At 43.5% G+C, this 14725-nt stretch overlaps 1 protein-coding gene across 2 annotated transcripts in view; it reads left to right on the plus strand.

Moving 5' to 3' along the window:
- Positions 1–14725, plus strand: part of Slc39a9 (solute carrier family 39 member 9) — a 41150-nt gene that overhangs the window by 1928 nt on the left and 24497 nt on the right. The gene's annotated exons all lie outside the window — the stretch shown is intronic.

Raw genomic sequence — 14725 nt, forward strand, 5'->3', positions numbered from 1 at the left:
ACAAAAAACAAGACAAAACAAAACAAAAAACCACCAAACCAAACCAAACAAACAAAAAACTAAAGTCGGTTGTTATTATCATTTTCTTTCAAAGAAGCCAAGAACTGGAATGGATATTCTGAGATTATTTTCAAATCTGTTTGCTTAGCAATAACTTTTTGGTTAATATGTGTGGACACTGGTTCATTAGGTTGTCTTCCCTTGAACAGGCTAGCTGAAGGGGAGAGAGGACACGCACATCTATTCTTTAGATTGTTGCAGCAAAAAGTTCCCTAGGTGCACAGTGCTCAAAGGTTTAGGGAGAAAAACTACTCTATTCAAGAGAATTTCAGGGTTTTCCTCAAGATCAGCACTGAAATAAGCCCTTGCCTCACTTCTGTTCCTGAAAGGACTAATTTCCTCAAAGGAAGATGAGGGATAGATGAGGCGTGAGGTAGGCCTTGAGGAGAGTCAGAAGAAAAGGCATTAATGGGGAAAAACCCAGCCTGGGGTGGAGAGGGTGGTGAGGCAGGCAGCAGGCAAGATCAGCCTTCAGCCAGGGAAAGGGACGCTTCACTTGGACGGGCTCTCCCTTTTCCATTGCGTTTTCATTTGTGCCCCTTTGGGATATAATTATAACATGAAGACATTTCATTTTATTTTGTATATATGTTATGGTTATTTTGCCTACATGTTTATCTGTGTACCACATGCATGACTGGTGTCATTGGAGGCCAGAAGTCATGGGGTCCCCCTGAAACTGGAGTTAAAAAGGGTTGTGAGCCACCCTGTGGGTGCTGGGAATTGAACCCGGGTCCTCTGGAAGAACAGGCAGTGCTTTTAACTGCTGCGCCATCTCCATCTCTCCAACCCCTAACGATAACACTTTTTAAAAAAGTTATATATTACCTAACGACTCACTGAAAGGGCTGGGGTATAGCCAGATAATGTTTGCCTAGAGCATGCAAGGCCTAGGTGTGGTATCTAGTACAGTCACAGGCAAAACCCACAGCAGACTCCCTGAGCTACAACAAGGAAACAGGCTGAGTAACTTGAAAAGTTCACCAGGTATCTTGGAATGGGCTGCTCTGACTCAGAGCTGTTCTCAGCCACTGTCCATCGTGGCAAGGGTACATAGTACATGTACTACGTAGCTCATAGACAGATCCAGCCCACAGACTTACTGTTAGATTAGCATATTTAAATTTTTGTTACTGTTTTTTCTCATGTCTTCTGTCAAGATAGCAGAGGCCGCTGGACAGTGGTGGTGCACGCCTTTAATCCCAGCACTTGGGAGGCAGAGGCAGGCGGATCTCTGTGAGTTCGAGGCAAGCCTGGGCTACAGAGTGAGTTCCAGGAAAGGTGCAAAGCTACCCAGAGAAACCCTGTCTCGGAAAACCAAAAGGAAAAAGAAAAGAAAAAAAAAAGACAGCAGAGGCTTCTCCTTGACCAATGAAGCTTCTCTTTGGGTTACTTTCCTGCCTAGGCTTTCTGAACCTCCTGTTTTTCCTCCAACATAATATATTTTCTTTCTTTCTTTTAAAATATGTTTTTATTTTATATGTGTGAGTATTTTGTGTACCTGGTGCTCTTGGAGACCAGAAGAGAGCATCAGATTCCTTAGAACTAGTTTAACAGATGATTATGATCCACCATATTGGGCTGGGAATAGAACTCCGGTCTACTGGAAGAGCAGAGTGCTCTTAACCACTGAACCATCTCTCCAGACAGCCTATGTCTTCTTATACTTGTTTTAGAATTGGATTGGTGTTATTAGGATGACATTTGTGAGGCTTGGATTGGTTTGTATATTTAAATATTTTAATTGAGGTAAAATTTATTTATTTTTGTTATTTTGATACAAGGTCTCACTGTATAGCTCTGGCAGGGATCTACCTGCCTACCTATTTCTCCCAAGGATTAAAGGTGTGAACCACTAGGCCTGGCCTAACTAGGGTAAAATTCAAGTAAGCAATTTATAGTTTGGTTTTAGCTTTTTGTTTTGGTTTGTTGTGATAGGGTTTCTTTGTGTAGCAGCTCTGATTGCCCTGGAACTTATTTTGTAGAACAGGCTGATCTTGAACTTGCAGAGATCCAACTGTCTTTGCCTCCCAAAACTTGGGAGTAAAGGCATGAACCACCATGCCTGGTGAGTTTTCTTTTTCTCAAACTTAGTTTTTGAAATTTTTGTTTGTTTACTTACTTACTTACTTACTTACTTACTTACTTATTTATTTATTTATTTATTTATTTATTTATTTATACCTACACAAACCCACAGAGATAGGGTTTCTCTGTGTAGCCCTGGATGTCATAGAACTTGCTCTGTAGACCAGGCTGGCTCAGAGATCTGCCTGCCTCTGCCTCCCAAGTGCTGGGATTAAAGGTATGCACCACCACAGTCTGGCTGTTTTTTGAGGCAGGGTTTCTCTGTGTAACAGCCCTGGCTGTCCTGAAATTCACTCTGTAGACTAGGCTGGCTTTGAACTCGCAAGGATCCACCTATCTCTGCCTCCCTAAGGCTGGGATTAAAAATATACACCTCCATGCCCTCTGAAGAATTTCTCAGAACAGAAATAAAGTTAGATGACTAATGGAACCATTAATTCTTACAGCACTAGTGCTCTGAAGTTGCTGTAGCAGAGGCCACTTGTTACAGCTGACATTAGAAAGTGTACAGCATTGATTCCTCCCACTTTCTCCTCATCTGCAAACCACCCTTCTTCATGCTTGTGTGGCTTTCTTTGCCCTTAGCCCTGGAGACTGTACCTTCATGAATTTTTGATTTATGAAACAAAGAACAATTTTAATTGTCAAATTAATTATATATAACTATGGTAATGAAGATGCTAATTTTTCAGCATATGGGGAAGTGAAAAACTAGTCTTGTGATGGAGGCCATAGCTGGCCTTCCATAAATGAGGTCCTGTGTGGCATCTTGTATTTTTTTAGATTCAGTTGCCTAGGAGCAGCTTGCTTTGGCAGTTAGTAACAATGCTGTGGAAACAGACTGAGCCTATCTTACCTAGTTTACACTCAGCAGCTGCCCTGATCGATGCATGAAGTAGATAAAAATGGCCAGAGTAGGATTTTAGGTTGATTGCCTGAGGATTATTTTTGTTTTAAATTTCCATTCCAATCCAGACCAGTACATTTGCAAAATTGAAATGAAATGGAACAAAAGACTAGCAAATGCCATCCCACAGGTGTTAGTAGAGTCAGCAGACGTAAAGTTATTCCTGTACTTGTAATAACTATATTGTTATAAAAGTTTCTGAAGCCAGGCAGTGGTCCGCACGCCTTTAATCCCGGCACTCTGGAAGGCAGAACCAGGCGGATCTCTATGAGTTCGAGGCCAGCCTGGGCTACAGAGTGAGTTCTAGGACAGGCACCAAAGCTACACACAGAGAAACCCTATCTTGAAAGTTTCCGAATACTTTGAGTTTGGGGACTCTTTTGTGTGAGAGCAGTTTGAGTTTTCATCTGTTGAGACAGTGTGAGTCCATAGTAGAGAAATGAGGATAGTGCTTGTGTTACGATGATTTTAGAGCTCAGTGCAACTAACTCCCGATCTCAGAGAGACGACACACTAGGTCACTTGGTATCATCAGGACAGGCCTGGAATCCCAGCATCAGAGACTGAGGCAGGAAGATCACAGGTTTGAGGCCCAGCCTCTGCTGCATAGTGAGTTTCTAGTACTGAAAGACATTATGTTTCAAAAACCAAAACAAGAGGGAAGAGCAGCCAGGCAGTGGTGGCGCATGCCTTTAATCCCAGCACTCAGGAGGCTGAGGCAGGTGGATCTCTTTGAGTTCGAGGCCAGCCTGGTCTACAGAGTGAGTTCCAGGAAAGGTGCAAAGCTACACAGAGAAACCCTGTCTCGGGGAAAAAAAAAAAAAAAGAGGAAGAGCACACCAATTGGTTATTCAATACCATATGGTCATCCCTGTAGGAATACATACAAGAGAGGTTATACAGACTGACCAGGTTATATTCAGGAATATATATGTATATACTTATACATGTATACATGCAATAACAGTGAAAAAAGACATGAGTTTGAAGAGAGCTAGGAGGAGTATATGGAAGGATTTGCAGGGAAGGAAGAAACGTAATTACATCATAATCTCAAAAACAATAACACAAATCTAAATCAGTGTCATTGTTTGAGCCAGCAGTTCAACAGGCAGCTATCGTCTGTGCTAGTCTTACAGACTGCTGTAAGGCTGGAGTGGAGTAAGCCTAACCTAGGTCTAGAACATGGTAAGAACATTTGAAATCTGTGGGGGGGGGGGCAGGGGGTTCAGTACTGCTTATAAAGCCTTGTAAGATCTTCATCTGATTTATATTTTTTTGGAGGGGTTCAGTGAACTTTATTGATGGTATTCAAGAGAGTTGGGCTCCCTAAGCCTCTCACCTTCTTCTGGGGGTCGATGGAATGTGAGGGGATATGCTCAGTGTTGGGAGCCGAGTAAGGACAGGGACTCCTCAGCCTCTGAGGGCCTCTCATCCTCTCATGTTCTTGCTTGGGTGTGTGGTCCAGAGCTTCTCACTCCTTGGATACCATGAGGTCTACCACCCTGTTTCTGTAGCCATATTCATGGTTATACTGGGAAATGAGCTTTACAGAGTTATCATTGAGAGCAATGCCAACCCATAATCAAGGCTGGAAGAGTGAGTGTCAAGTCGCAGGAGATAACCTGGTCCTCAGTGTAGCTCAGGATGTCCTTTAGTGGGCCCTCCGATGCCTGCTTCACTACCTTCTTGATGTCATCATACTTGGAAACTTTCTCCAGGCAGCATGTCAGATCCTGGAGTGGACACATTGAGGGTAGGAACACAGAAGGCAATGCCACTCTGATTCCCGTTCAGCTCTGGGATGACCTTGCCCCCACCTTTGGCAAATGGATGCAGGGATAATGTTCTGGGTAGCCCCACAGCCGTGATGTCGTGGACTGTGGTTATGGTTCCCTCCACAATGATAAAGTTGACGTGAATGGCCTTGGCCAGCAGCCTAAGCAGTTGGTATTGCAGGAGGCACTGCTGACTGTCTTTCTTGAGTAGTTGTTATACATCTCATGGTTCACACCCATCACAAACATGGGGCCATCAGCAGCAGGGGTGGAAATGATGACACTTTAGTAGAGGCCACAACACAGTCAGCACCAGCATTACCCCATTTGTGTTGTCGGGAATCTCCCTTCCAGATGGAGATTGTCTTCCCGTTGTGACAAGTTTCCTATTCTCAGCTTTGACTGTGCCATGGAACTTGCTGTAGGTGGAGTCATACTAGAACATGTAGACCATGTAGTTGAGGTCCACGAAGGGGTCATTGATGGCGACAATATCCACTTTGCAGAGGTCAAGGCAGCCCTGGTAACCAGGTACCCAATATAGCCAAATCTGTCCATGCCAGCCTTCACCATCATGTCTTAGGGATGAGGCCGGCACTGCACAAGAAGATACAGCTGTCTCTGAACAGGGAGGAGCAGAGAGCCTGAGTTATAATTTTAAAGTTAATTTTTACTAGCATTTGTTAGTTAGACATGACAGTGGGTTTCATTATGGGCTGTTTATGCATACATATGTTTTTGTCATCTCCACCCTCGTTGCCTTTACCTGCTCCCCTTTACCCACTGACCCCCTTCTTCCTACCTAGTCCCTCCTCCACTTTCATGTCTTAATTTCTTTCTTTTTGGTGACCCAGTGACTCTCTTAGGGCTGCTTACAGGGTCCTGGGTGAGGGGTTAAGAACAGGCATGTTACTGTAGCTGTACCACTGAAGGAATTTCTCTTCCTCCCAGACTGACCATTAACTCTCTGTAGATAGACAGGGAGGGGCTGGCCCGTGGCTTCTGAGCCCTCCTCCCCCAGCTGCCATTATCTGCTTATAGGTTTTACAGGAGGTGACTCTGGAAAGGATGGTTCATGAGCCTTTATCCCTTCCATGACAGGATGTTGACAGGCCCAATTTTGTGCTGGTAATCACAGCTGCATTGTGAGCAAGAGTACAGTGGTGATGTGATGTTCTGAAAGCAGCATTCTACCTCTTTCCACATAGGAACATGTTCTTAAATTCTCTCTCTCCTCTCTTCCATGATGTTCCCTGCAATTTGGAGAGGGTGATATAAAAGTGCCATTTATGGCAGGTCACTCACCAGTTTCTTATTCTCAGAGCTTTGAGTTAAGAGTTTCACAGTTACCACTGGCTAAAAGAAGCTTTTCTGACCAAAGCTAACAGCAGCACAATCTATGGGTATAAATGTAATTGTTTAAACAGCAGTTTAACAGGCACATCACGTCCATCTAGCAAAATAATAGCAGAAGCTTTCCCCGCTAGTGTTTATGACATGCCATCATGTAGATTCACCCTCCTGTGGAGAAGATCTCAACTCAGATAAGGGTTACCCCATAACTGACTTGCCCCTGCTGCACCACTAGGCACTTCTTGCCTGGCTGGCTGGTGGTGTAGCACACAGGATTAACAACAACTGAGACTTTCAGTGATTATTCCCTCCAGCAGCCTGCCTAGCATCCTCTGGCACTGTGTGTGCTAGCTAACAGGAAGGAAGCTTCCAGCTCAGTTCCGCTTGATTTATCTGTTCCTGCAACCAAAGTATAGGCTGTCTTTAGCACCAGGGTCTTATCATCTAGTTCTGGTGGGCAACCAGCAGCCATGACAAATGCTTAATATTGTTTGAGGGTCTTCAGAGGCCTCCTTGACCAACCACTGGTAGAGAGGTAGCCCACCTACCTTACTTATGGTTCCTGTTGCTGTGATAAAACACCATGACCAAAGCAACTTGGAGAAGAAAGGGTTTATTTGGTTTACACTTCCATATCACATTCATCATCAAAGGAAGTCAGGACAGGAACTTAAGCAGGGTAGGAACCTAGAAGCAGGAGCTGATGCAGAGTCCATGGAGGGGTGCTCAGCCTGCTTTCTTATAGGGCCCAGGGCCTCCTGTCCAGAGGTAGCACCACCCACAATGGACTGGGCCCTCCCACATCAATCACTAATTAAGAAAATGCCCTACAGGGTTGCCTGCAGCCCAGTCTTACAGAGACATTTTCTCAGGTAAGTCTCCTTCCTCTCTAACTCTAGCTTGGATCAAGTTGACTTAAAACTAGCCAGCATACCACCCCTGGTACTGGAAATTTCTTTAATAACTTAACAGTTTTTTGAAGAAACTTTATCTATCCTTATAGGGTGCTTCCATTTACATTATTTATTTTTATTAGCTTGACATTAATGAGGTTTCCTAAGGCTTTTTCATACTTTTTCAGATAGTCTTAGTTTTGGTTGCTCCTCCCTCTGCACTTCCTCTCCTCCCGAGTCCCTGACCCTCTCTGACAACAACTTATTATTATTATTATTATTATTATTATTATTATTATTATTACTAGAGACAGGGTCTCATTTTGTAGCCCTGGCTGTCTGGGAACTCACTATGTAGACCAGGCTGGCCTCAAACTCACAGCGGTCCTTCTGCTTCCTGAGTGGGATTAAAGGCATGGGCCACTACTCCTAGCCTGATTTATAATCTTTACTTTTTATTTGGGAACTAACTTTTTTTTTTTTTTTTTTTTTTTTTTTGAGACAGGGTTTATCTGTGTAGCCCTGGCTGTCAGGCTAGCCTTGAACTTACAGAGATCCATCTGCTTCTGTCTCTGAGTACTGGGATTTAAGGCGTGCACCACTTCTGCACAGCTGAGAACAAACATCTAATATGAAGAGCTTCCCCTCTCATCTCCTCCACAATCATAGAAACTTTTCAGCATTTGTTTGTACTGCAGAGGTCTGTGGTGGTTGGCCTTAGCATTCACGGGTAATGTTTCCCTTGGAGAGCCAAGCTTTGTCCTGTAGCCTCCCTCTGTTGTGGCAATCTTCTTGGCATTTAACTTTTTCTTCCTTTACTTAAATATTAGTTTTAAGCTTTGTTCAGTCCTTTCAGAGTTTGAAGTTTTCTTTGTGTCTGATTATAATAAGTGATTCATTCATAATAGGTGTCTCTGGGTATTTTGACTTATCACCAAATAAAAGGCTATGTGTTTGCAGAACAAGTTTGTTCAGTCTGCATTTTCTCTGGCTGGGTCCCCTTTGAGGTAGGTGTGACCAAGTGGCATTTCTAGGACTTTTTGCATTGTGTGTTGTCTTCCTCTTTTATTGCCTTATAAGAATGTAATCTTTTGTGCCTCTTGACTTTCATTTCTGAGTTCTAAGACTTTAAATTTTACCTCAGTAAATTTATCCTTATGTGGAAAGCAGCCAGTAACATGTCTTTCCTCAGATCTTAACTACAGATTATTGTTTTGTAATGCCCTATGGCTGATAAAACTAAGTTTAAATGAGACAAAATCAGGATATAATCAGATATAATATTTTTTTGAAAATTTCATTTCTTCTAAGATGCTATATGGATATACATAATTAAAATTATTTGCATGATTAAAATAGTCCTTTCTTTCTTTCTTTCTTTCTTTCTTTCTTTCTTTCTTTCTTTCTTTCTTTCTTTCTTTCTTTCTTTCTTTCTTTCTTTTAAAGACAAGGTCCTTGTTATACATGGCTGGCCTTGAACTCACAGAGATTCACCTACATCTGCCTCCTGAATGCTGGGAACAAGGGTGTGCACCACTACTCACTGTGTACTTATTTAGTTCTTCCTGTATACCAGGCACTGTGTTATCTTCTTTAATCCCCAGGACAAAAATCCAGCGGCATTGTTCATGTGGCTTTACAAATAAGTGAACTCAGGCAGGAGAAGCCACGCACTTTGGTGAGGAGAGACCATGGCTCCTAGTGTCAGAGTGTTTGTCCACTGGAAGATACTGCCCTTCCTGATAGGAGCCATAAAGACAGCATGAGAACAGGGTTCTTTCCACTACCAAATCAGGAGCATCTTAACACCATTAACATTTTGCCTTCCCAGTTTCTCTCCTGTCATGGTCTTAGTTGGGGTAGCAAGACTTCAAACTCCCTGGTACACAGTTGTGTGTGTGCAAGGCCCAGAAGCCTATAACACCTGCCCAGTTGGAATCTGACATAGTTACCATTTTGAACTAAGATTAGTTTCCAACTTGACATCTTCACTATTTAATCAATCTTCATTATTTTGGTGCAAAAAAAGTGATGTCCTTTTACAGGGAAGAAGAGAAAAACTATTCAAAATGTTCCTGTGGGTGATAGGCTTAACCTAGGCTCTAATTGAAAAGTGTATCTGTGTGTCTATATCTGTCTTTCTGTCTGTCTTTCTCAATTGCTTCTCCACCTTATTTTTTTAGGATAGAGTCTCTCACAGAACACAGAGCTTGCCCTTTTCAGCTAGACTAGCTGGCCATCGAGGCTCCCTTCCCGCTTCCCTACCTGTCCCCAAGTGCTGGTGTTACAGACATGCACCATCACACCGGAATTTTTACATGGGTGCTAAGGAACTGAACTCAGGTCTTCATTTCACCAAACCCTGAGCTATATCCCCAACCCCATAATTGAAAAATTTAGAGATGAAGCTTTTTTAAATAATGAGATTGAACATCCTCCATGGCTCACTTTGAAATTCCAGGTAACAAAGAATAGTGCTGACTGTGGTACTTAGAATCTATGGTGGAATTTCAGAACCCTCAGCAAGGTGTGGTAATGCATGCCTGTCATCCCGGGTGAGATGGTTTGTCAAAGGCAGGTTTGAGTTCAAAGCCATTCGGTGTACATAGCGGGAACGCACTTTAAAAAAAAGAAAAAGAAACACCAGGTGTGGTAGCTCACGCCTTTAGTCTCAGCACATGGGCAGAAGCAGGTAGAGTTTTGTAAATTCAAGCTTGGCCTGGTCTACACAGTGAGTTACAGGCCAGCAGGGCTATATAGTAGGACCCTGACTTTAAGAAAACAAGGAAAGGCCAGGCAGTGGTGGTGCACGCCTTTAATCCCAGCACTCGGGAGACAGGCAGGCAGATCTCTGTGAGTTTGAGGCCAACCTGGCCTACAGAGCGAGCTTTAGGACAAGCACCAAAACTACACAGAGAAATCTTGTCTCAAAAAAAAGAAAAGAAAGAAAACAAGGAAAGAGGAGAAAGAGAAAAAGAAAAACAGAAAGCTCCTCAATTATCCTTGAATACTAGTGGTTGATTTCTAACTTCCTGAGCCAGAAGTATTGGGTTATTGGGTTAGAAATTCTTCTGTCTCAGTTATATGGGATTTGGAGTGACAAGGTCTAGATGATTATATCAGTCATGGGAAGTTTCTCCTTGCTGCCCTGATCCTAGTATTTATAATCTAGCTAATCCTGGGCTCTCCATCTAGCAGTACACTCAGCCTTATTTCTTTATGCATTTGACAGCCAAATGGAAGAAGACTAGCTAAAAGAAAAACAAAACAAAACTGTTAAACAACAAAACATGTTTTACCAACAGGCAGTGTAGCATAGTGATTAAGATAAACTCTGGGGCTGGACGTCATAGGTGCGAGTCAGTGCTCTGCCACTTCCTGGCTATGTGAGGCTCGGCACATTACCTTCCAGGCCTCTGTTTCCCCAGCTGTACAGTGGCATAATAGGACTGTTGGCAGGACTGACTGAGCTGGCACATACATGTAAAGGGATTAGAGTAGAAGGTGTGTGGCTTACTGAGTATTTGACAACTGCTAGTTATACAGCGATGGAAGAAGAGTACTGGTGATGCCTTTCCTGTCTAGAACTCGACCGTCCTGAAACCTAGTTAATCCAAAGAACCGACAAGTCTGTCACTAGTCAGACATCCTGAGAGTAAGCATTTTGTTTGTTCTTTATTGCCTCTGCAAAAATGTGTGCCCTCTAAATGTTTTCTTTTGCCAACTGGCAGGGTGTTAACTCCTTGTCAATAGAGGATACTGAAGAGAAATGTAAGAGGGAGCTATTACCCTTTTGGGTCTGGCCTGCTTGCTCAGCAGGCTCCTAGGCGGTTTCTCTGGCACTGATGTCGGCAGCATACCAGCAGCCTCCCTGTACAAATGGCCCACTCTGGCAGGGCCTGCAGCATGCCTGGAGTCTTAGCCCTCTGGGTAGGCTTCTCTGTGCCCGGCACTTACACTGCAGCTGGGCGTTCGCCTAGGCTCCTGGGGCACACACAGCTGCTTGCACTCAGCAGGCATCAGTTTCCATTGGCACCCCTCCTGGGTGATTTTTATAGGATAGTCTCCAGTGAGAAACCCATGGGCAGCTTTTCCCAGTGCCCTGGAGTGACGGTTCCCAGCAATTCCACCAGCATAGTAACTCAGAAGCTCCTGCTGTTCATTGGACCCCAGCCATGCCCTCTTCTGCACTGTTTGGACCTCAGTCTTCGTCTTCTTTTAATTTTGAGGTATTCTTATCTCTGTCCTTAGGTGGCAGCCACCACTCCTTGTATTTGCTACTTGTATATTCTTTAGAATTCTTTCTATCTAGTCAGTTCCCCATTGCTTCAGTCTCTTGTTAAAGTTATTCTTTATGTTCAAATGACTTTATTATGGTTTCTCTTTCCTGGTTGGACTCTGACTGATTCGGCTAGGTTATTGTTGGTTATTGTTCAGAAAAGCATGCAACACCAAGGCTGAGCAGTCACTCCAGTCTGGCATGAGACACAGCAGTTTAACGGGGGCGAAGCTGGAGGCTGCAACAAGTGGATCGCTTGAGCCAAGAAGTGGAGGGCCAGCTGAAGCAACACACAAGCTCCCATGTCTCAGAAAACAAAAGAGATAGGTGAGCAAGTCCAGTATCATAATGCGAGGCAGCTGACCTTTAGTGTCTGCCCTGGAGTCGCTAGGGAGTAATGAGAGAGAGCTGTGATGAACAGAAAACCACCCATTATTTGATACATAATGCCTGATACTGCCAAAGCTTTCTGTTTTCCAGAACTGGAAATCTGGATTTTTGTATGAAATCCTCCAAATGTCACTTTGAGACTTAAGATTTACACATTCTCAACTCACATTTGAGTTGTGAGAGCACCTGGAGGGTCTGCTGCTTTTCCCAGTTGTCTACAGACAAAGGACAGTGACTAGTAGAGACAGATGGACATGACGGAGAGCAGAGATTAGCATTCCAGCTAATCACAACCCCTCAAAATGCAGTGTTTAAAACCACTCAGTGAAGGAGAAACTCTCTTTGTAAAAATACACTTAGGGGCTATGGAGACAGCACGGTGTAATGGCATGTGTTCTTACAGATGTTTGCTTTCCAGCACCCACGGGGTGGTTCTCAACCATCCCTAACTCCAGTCCGGGGAGAGGGGGGGTGTTTATGCGTTCTTCTGGCCTCCATAGGCACCAGGCATGCACCTGGTGTACATACATACATGCAGGGAAAGCATTCCTATCTATAAAATTTAAAATCTTTAAAATATTTTTATTAGTTCTTGGAGAATTTCACTCAGTGTACTTTGATCACATTTACCCCTACTTCCTCCAAGATCCACCTCCTCCAGGAGAAAACATCTTAATGATCACATTCGAGACATTGCACTCTCCGATTCAAACAGAGTACAGTAATTGGTAGTAGCTCACACTGTGAATTTACATGTCAATTCTGTGTTGATTTTAGCGGTAACCCTGATGAGGAAGAAGTCTAAACCCTGTTAAGTAGGGATGAAACTGAGCTTCAGTATATAAGTTCAACGCCTGTTTATTTAGTCTCTAGTTAGCCTAGCAACTAAGAAAATGATCTCTCTCTCTCTCTCTCTCTCTCTCTCTCTCTCTCTCTCTCTCTCTCTCTCTCTCTCTCTCTCTCTCTCGATCTGTGTGTGTGTGTGTGTGAGAGAGAGAGAGAGATGCCCACAGAGACAAGAATGAGGTTGCCGGATCCCCTGGGGTTGAAGTAACAAGTGTTCATAAGCCTCTGGTGTAGGTGCTGGGATCCAAACCTTCCCACACAGAGCAGAAAGCACTCTGAACTGCTGAGCTGTCTCTCCAGCTCCCAGCAGTTTTTGTTGTTGAGACAAGATTTCACTATGTTACCCGGCTGGCCTAGAACTAACAGAGATCCACTTTCCTCTGCCTCCTAGGATCCTCCCTTGAGACAGGATCTGATGTTAGCCCAGGGTGCCCTGGAACTTGCTAAGTAGTTAAGGATGACCTTATCTCTCAAAACCTCTGCCTCCACCTTAATGGTGGAATTACAGGCGTGTGCCACCATGCTTCATTTTCTGTGGTGCTGGAGATTAAACCCAGTGCTTCATGCATACTAGGCAAGCACTGAGCTACATTCCCAGCCTGTAGTTAACATTTTAAAATGATTTATTTTATGTGTATGGGTGCTTTGTTGGCATGCATGTCTAAGTTCTGATATTCTGGAAGTGGAGTTATAGACAGCTGTGAGCTGCCATGTGGTTCTGGGAATAGAACCCGGGTCCTCTGGATTAAGAGCCAGTTCTCTTAACTGCTCAGCCATCTCTCCTGCTTCCAGCACCTTTTTTTTTTTTTTTTGGAAAGGCCTGTTTATAGTCAATTATAGATAGTTTGTTTGTGGGAAATTTAATGTGTAGAAGGAAAAGAAAACAATGTTTTCCTACAGCCTAGTAGGGTCACTAATAACATTTTATATCTGCTGTGGGATGTTCTGTATGTCCTGTGGGACATATTTCCCCAGCTTCTTTGCTAGTGGGTTTCTGCTTTTCTTTTTATGGTCAGCTGAAAGAATCTACACATGATTTGTTTTTATGTCCAGTTCTTTTAGTTTTGTGTTTGGAGACGGTTTCTTTGTGTAGCCCTGGCTGTCCTGGAATGCTCTGAAGGCCAAGCTGGCCTCGAACTCAAAGACCTCTGCTTCTGAGCATATGTCACCACCGGCTGGCATGTTTAGTTCTTTTATGTTTAGAAAGAACAACAGATTAATTAGTCTTATCTTCCAAGATTGGAGGAAGTGGCATTAATAAAGTGCATGCTTATCATTACTTCCGGGAAGGCTTCATTCATCTTTATGTTAAATGAATTAGAAAAGGCAAGTCTTGATGCCCCCGGCCACTGTTTAAGCTGCTCCTCCACACATTTCCCCCTTGTTAGAAGCTGTGTGTGTGTGCGCGCCACGTGATGTTGAAGCTAAGCACTAGCAGTGTCTCTGCAGAGTGTGCTAACGTCCTCTTGCTATGCGGTAATAATGGCAGTGTTTACAGAGGAGGACACAGAAGGATGGGAGGTCATGCTGCCGCCTCTTAGAGCCCAGTAGCTTTGGGGCACCTTGTGTCAGTAGAAGAACTTGAACAAAACCCAGATCTGAGCTACTAATCCTTAATGACAGATCAGGTAGTGGAGAGCAGCATTGTTGTTTGAACAAGAATTACTCCATATCCTCAGTATCTCCTCAGTGCTTGGGTGGGATCTGTCTTGTTCTAGCAGATTGACCTCTGCTTTTTTAGGACACTGCTGATGCTTTGAGTACTAAAGTGGGCTCGGACACAAAGATAGAGACAGGAATTTTCAGTCATCAAAAGCTTCTAAAAGTGTTGGTTTGTATTTGGTTGAACAGAATAATTTGTTGACTTTTATGAGCTGGAAAAGAAAAACTATTTAATTTTCTTGCTGTCTGCCAAGAAAATTAAACAGACTTCAAAGCTTTGCACTGATAGCTAATGGCATTGATGCAAGCTGTTGTTTTAATTAATACAGCTGGCTGATTCTTCAGCCCAATCAGCTACAACTGTGAAGTTCTAAAATGAGGTAACAAAACCCATGGCACTGCACAGTTCATGCCTCTCTCGAGAAAATAGTTCATTACTCTGACAGGCACTATTGCTTGGGGAGCTCTC

Source organism: Peromyscus maniculatus, chromosome 14 (genome assembly GCF_049852395.1).
Source record: "Peromyscus maniculatus bairdii isolate BWxNUB_F1_BW_parent chromosome 14, HU_Pman_BW_mat_3.1, whole genome shotgun sequence".
NCBI classification, from domain to species: Eukaryota; Metazoa; Chordata; class Mammalia; order Rodentia; family Cricetidae; genus Peromyscus; species Peromyscus maniculatus.